Below are 6207 nucleotides of genomic sequence, written 5' to 3'. Positions count from 1 at the left end.
AGAGGAAATTCTTGATTACGTGCACTCAGATGTTTGGGGACCAATGAGGGAATTGTCCAAAGGTGGATCTCAATATTTTATTACTTTCATTGAAGACTTCTCTAGAAAAGTTTGGGTATATTTCATGAAGCAGAAGTCTGAAGCCTTTGCCAAGTTCAAATTATGGAAAGCAGAAATAGAGAACCAGATGGGCAGAAAAATTAAGTATCTGAGGACAGATAACGTATACAGATTCACAATTTCTGAGATTTTGTGAGGAGCATGATATTCAGCGGCACTATACAGTTCGCAAGACACCGCAACAGAATGGTGTTGCGGAAAGGATGAACAGAACAATCGCAGAACGGGCAAAATGTTTGAGGCTGAATACAGGGCTCTCGAAGAGTTTTTGGACAGAAGCAGTGAACATGGCATGTTATGTCATAAACAGATCACCACGAGCAGCACTAGATGGGAAAGTTGCAGAGGAAGTTTGGACAGGTAATGAAATTGATTATTCTGAATTGAAAGTATTTGGTTGTCCGGCGTATGTGCATGTATCTAGTGATCAGCGATCCAAACTTGATCCGAAATCAAGAAAATGCATTTTTCTGAGCTATGTTAAAGGTGTAAAGGGATACAAGTTTTGGAATCCAAAGGCAAGGAAGATGGTGATAAGTAGGGATGCAGTATTTGATGAAGCATTCATGCTTAAAGCTTCTACAGATAAAGAGAAGCTCAATTCAGAAGAGGGCAGAGGTAAGAGCCAAGTGGTGCAAGTAGAGCTAGACAATGTTAACACAGAAATTAATGCTCAAGGAGCAGATAGTTCTGGGTCAGAGGTGGAGCAGTATAATAGTGTTGCCTTAGATAGACCACGTCGCACTACCAAACCACCAGCAAAGTATGGATTTGAGGATCCGGTTTCTTATGCACTCATTACCAGCAATAGCGCTCCTATAACTTTTCAGGATGCCATTGGTAGTCAGGAAAAAGGTAAATGGATAGAGGCTATGACGGAGGAAATTGAGTCACTGCATAAAAATGGTACTTGGGATTTGGTGGAGCTTCCAGAGGGAAAGAAACAGATAGGGTGTAAATGGGTGTATAGAAAGAAAGAAACAATGTCAGAAAAGGAAGGAGAAAGATACAAGGCTCGATTAGTAGCAAAGGGATACTCACAGAGGAAGGGAGTAGATTATGATGAAATTTTCTCTCCAGTCGTCAGACACACTTCCATCAGGATTGTTTTGGCAATGGTGGCTAATTTTGATTTGGAGTTAGAGCAGCTAGATGTGAAGACTGCTTTCCTTCATGGTGATTTGGAGGAACAGATTTTCATGGAGCAGCCAGAAGGGTTTTTGGAACCAGGAACATAGAATCTTATGTGTAAATTGAATAAGTCTTTATACGGGCTTAAGCAGTCTCCACGGGTACAAGAAGTTCGACTCTCATATGATTCAGATTGACTACAGTCGTTGTGAGTATGATTGTTGCGTATACTACAGAGTTCTTGAGGATAACTCATATATTTTCTTGATGTTATATGTGGACGACATGTTAATTGCTGCCAAGAACATGGATGAGGTAGACAAATTAAAATCTTTGTTGAGCAGTAAGTTTGATATGAAAGACTTGGGACCGGCTAAGAAAATTCTTGGTATGGAGATCAACAGAGATAGGAAAGCCAGAAAATTATGGGTGTCTCAGAAAAACTATTTGAAGAAAGTGTTAGAGAGGTTTAGCATGTCAGATGCAAAATCAGTTGCCACACCACTTGCAAATCACTTCAAATTGTCTAATAATCAGTACCCAAAGAGTGAAAAAGATGATGCAAAGATGTCAAAGGTACCTTATGCCAGCGCAGTTGGATGTTTGATGTATGCAATGGTGTGTACCTGACCAGATTTAGCACATGCAGTCAGTATGGTTAGTAAGTATATGGCTAATCCTGATAGAGCATTGGAGAGCTGCAAAGTGGATTTTTAAGTACTTGAAAGGTACAATGGAGTGCGGGATCATGTTTGAGATGCAACATGGTGATATTTCAGTTCAAGGATATGTAGATGCAGATTATGCAGGGGACCTGGATGACAGAAGGTCCCATACAGGTTATGTTTTCACACTCGCAGGTGGGCCCATATGTTGGAGGTCAATGGTGCAATCGCTTGTGACATTATCTACAACTGAAGCAGAGTACATGGCGGCAACTGAGGCAGCCAAGGAATTATTGTGGTTGAAAGAGCTTGTCAGGGAACTTGGGATCAAGCAAGATGGAATGAAGCTGTACTATGATAGTCAGAGCGCCATCTTCCTAGCTAAGAATCAGATTTATCCTGCAAGAACCAAGCACATTGATGTGAGATTTCATAAGATAAGAGAGTTGGTTACTTCAGGAGAGTTGTTGTACGAGAAGGTGCATACCTCAGAGAACGCAGCAGACATGATGACAAAGCCGATCACAATGGATAGGTTCAAGCATTGCTTGAACTTGATTAACATCTCTAACTGTTAGAGAGGATGTGTCCCAACCCATTGGTCCTAGATGGTGTGGTTTTTTCCAGGTTATGTTTTTTCTCCTAAGGGGTGAATATTCGCCAAGGTGGAGATTGTTGTACATGTGACTCATATAGAGTGGAACACAAGCCTGGATCAAATGGGCCGATGCCGATGCGGAGCGACGGCGCGGGTTTAATTCACTGTTTGGTTGTTAGGGACGCTGAATGGGTTGGGGGTGCTGGGGCAACGCCCCCACGGTACGGTACAGGGGTATTTTCTATACGGGCCTTAAAGTTTTATATGGGCCCATGCTAGGGTTAGTATAAATAATATGTTGTAACCCTATTTTTCACAACTGAATAAAGAAATCTCCGCTTCGCTCTTGTGGACATAGGCACACCACCGAACCACGTAAAATTCTTGTGTTGATTATCGTTTTCATCTCTTTAATATTGCGCATAAAATCCAACATGCCTATATCACCCATCAAAGAATCAGATTCTCCCATATCAAACGAAACTTCATTCACTAATCTTTCCCCCCTTCCTGATGATTCACAAAGTGTTGATTCTTTTGTACAGCCAAGTTTAACGACAGGGAGAGACAAGTAACTTGCAATCACACTTGAGCTACGTGTTTATTCTAGGAGGAGAAATCCTAAAAATGTGGAACATCTCACGAACCAACTGCAAAACCATGAATCTGATCCGAATTAAGGTAATTTCTCTACCCCACAAAATGACTACTAATGATTTGGATGTCCCTAATGCACTCAGAAAGGGAGTTAGATCTTGTTCACAGCATCCCATCTCCAACTTCATAAGGTACAGTCATCTATCTAATTCAATTCAGGCTCTGGCTACAAACCTATCACTAATTGAGATACCAAAATCTATCCGTGAAGCCTTGTCGATTCCAGAATGGATAAATGTAGATGAGGAAGAGATAGAAGCCTTGAATAAGAATAGAACATGGCAGATTGTGGAGAAACCTAAGGATAAGTCAACTGTTGGGTGCAAACGGGTGTTTTCTGTTAAGTACAAGTCAAACGACTAAGTAGAGTGCTATAAAGTCAAGTTAGTGGTAAGAGGACGTTCTCAAATGTATGGAGTTGACTACTAGTAAACATTTGCTCTAGTTTTAAAATTAAACACAGTGAAAGTCCTTCTGACACTAGTAGCGAATCTAGATTAGAAACTTCAACAATTAGATGTAAAAAATGCTTTCCTGAATGGTGAACTGGAAGAAGTATATATGGAACTCCTTCCTAGGTTCAATGAAGCTAAGATCCAGTGAAAGGTCTGTAAACTGAACAAATCCTTATATGGGTTAAAGCAATCCCCACGAGCTTGGTTTGAGAGGTTCATGAAGGCTGTATGTCAACACGGATATAAGCAAGTCCAATCTGATCATACTATGTTCTACAAGAACTCAAGTGGAAAAATTACCATTCTAATTGTCTATGTGGATTATATAGTCTTGACATGTAATAACCATGAAGAAATGGAATGGTTGAAGAAAACTCTATCTGCTGAGTTCGAAATAAAAGACTTAGGCCCTTTACGGTACTTTCTTGGCCTAGAGTTTGCGAGAAATAGGAGTGGAATTTCCATTACACAGAGAAAATATGTCTTGGATCTCTTAAAAGAAACGGGTATGTTGGGAAGTAAGCCAGCAAATGTTTCTCTAAATCCCAATCATAAACTAGGGGATTGTTTAGGAAGCACACCGGTTGATAAAGGAAGATATCAGCGCCTTGTAAGAAAGCTCATTTACCTATCACACACTAGGCCTTACATTGCTTTTGTAGTTAGCGTTATGAGCCAATTCATGCATGCTCTATTTAAGGAGCATATGGAGGCTGTTTACTTCTCTTTATTGTGGTCTCTACATTCTACTCCTCTCCCCGGTTTCAAGCCCGTCTCACTTAAAACTCCATACTTTCAGGAACGGATAAAAAAATAACAATATCTAAAAGGAACGTATGAAAATGAGTAATCTTCTATAGAAATATGTGCAAATAAAAGCATTAGATAACAAAGTTTCGAAGTCCGAATCTAGCTATCATGTATTCACCCTTTTAATCTAATTGGATAGTGAGATTTCATTTAATAAAAGATGATAAATTTAAGAAATCATGTCAAGATGACATGTAAAAGCCTCATAGATCAGCGCTCCGAGAATTGCTTTCAGGTTTAGACTTGAAGCAGTGATATTGTTGAACTTGCAGAACTTATTTCATGAAATTAATTCGTATTCTACAGCGTAGCTTATTGGATATTAAAGTAATGATAGATAAAACAGATTGTAGATACTCTAAGAAACATCTAGTCATATTAAAATACTGTTTTGCTTTCTAAAGGTGCAATAGAAGCTTGAGCAAAGGGCTCTTCAAGGTATCGGCATTAAAACTTTCAAGGCTAGTATGGAACTCTAGGCCTGGTTTCCTTCCTCTGCAGAACACTTGCTAAATCACTAAGGGATTTTATCAGATTTGTGACGTGCTTTTCAGGATTTGATAACCAAGTGTGTTACCAACAGATAAATTCCTATGACGGCACCAATGACCAGTTGATTTATACGCAATACTAAACAGATAGCAAGCCTATCCCTACTTCAAAAATAAACTGGGGGTGAGAGCCACAACTTTATTACCCTTGACCTAAAAATAGTAAACTTTTGCATTCCTAAAGGTCAAAATTGTAGGACCGGATATTGGACCAAACTTAATTATAAGGGGCCCCTACATTTAAACCACAAAGAAACTAAAATCATCAACCGTTGATGTATGATGGCAGGGATTTGCAATACAACAGGCACCTAAAACAAATGGGACACACATTCTCAAGATCAAACGGTGGTATTTTAAAGATTTGCATCATATCTAGGTACATTATCATAGACAGAAACCAAATTATATGAAGTTCCACAACATGGCATGGCTACCTGGGTTATGGCCTCCGAATTACAATGTAGGCTAACTACAGAGGAGAATCAGTTATGAACTTCAACAGGAAGAAGGGCATTAAATGCTAAGCCACTCAATCACGACAGAACTCAGTAGAACTAAATCTTCAGATATTTGCAGGAGCCAACAATTTTTGGCTTTGACAACAATTTTATGCACTTACATTTGCAGATTTTTCAGAAATGAACTAAGAGAGGATCGTTGTTACTTATACTGGAATGTAATAAACGTAAGATAGACTATCACTCGTCTTTAAAATTTATTCTCATGGACCAAGCCATATGAGAAACATAGATACCTAATTAACTTGTGCAGAATATTTTGTTCTCTTAAGCAAATACTCTTTCATTTCTTGAATCATAATGAGTAGAAGAACCTTTTTTTTCAACAAACCAAATAAAACCGAAATCAAATGATGAGAAAATGAATGAGCCCCATACAAGAACAATGCTGGTACAACGGAAATAGTGACCCATAGGATATGAATTATCTACCTTTTTCTTGAGAGATCTTCCCTTCCTCTTCAGACGAAACTTGGTCACGGCAGTTTCTCGATGTGCAAGTTTGTTTACCTTTGTTGTATTTCCACTACCGATGCCACTGGCATCTCCACTCCCACTTTTGGCAGCTTCGCCTACATCACTTTTGGCTATAGTCCCTACAGCATTAACAGCAATCCTGCCTCCAATCTGTGCAGCGCTTTCATGATTACATCTCAAAGCACTTTTGTTCAAACTATAGGTCCTGGTATTACCATCCTT

At 39.3% G+C, this 6207-nt stretch overlaps 1 long non-coding RNA gene across 1 annotated transcript in view; it reads right to left on the bottom strand.

The window, feature by feature from the left end:
- Positions 1-6207, bottom strand: part of LOC111377516 — an 11792-nt gene extending 5585 nt beyond the window's left edge. Inside the window, exon 1 of the long non-coding RNA XR_002699736.1 lies at positions 5941-6207. This is a non-coding gene — a long non-coding RNA (uncharacterized LOC111377516). The remainder of the gene's footprint in view (positions 1-5940) is intronic.

This window comes from Olea europaea, unplaced genomic scaffold (genome assembly GCF_002742605.1).
Source record: "Olea europaea var. sylvestris unplaced genomic scaffold, O_europaea_v1 scaffold1666, whole genome shotgun sequence".
Lineage (NCBI taxonomy): Eukaryota > Viridiplantae > Streptophyta > Magnoliopsida > Lamiales > Oleaceae > Olea > Olea europaea.
Note: the sequence above shows the minus strand (reverse complement) of the source record. Positions and strands in the feature narration are given on the sequence as shown.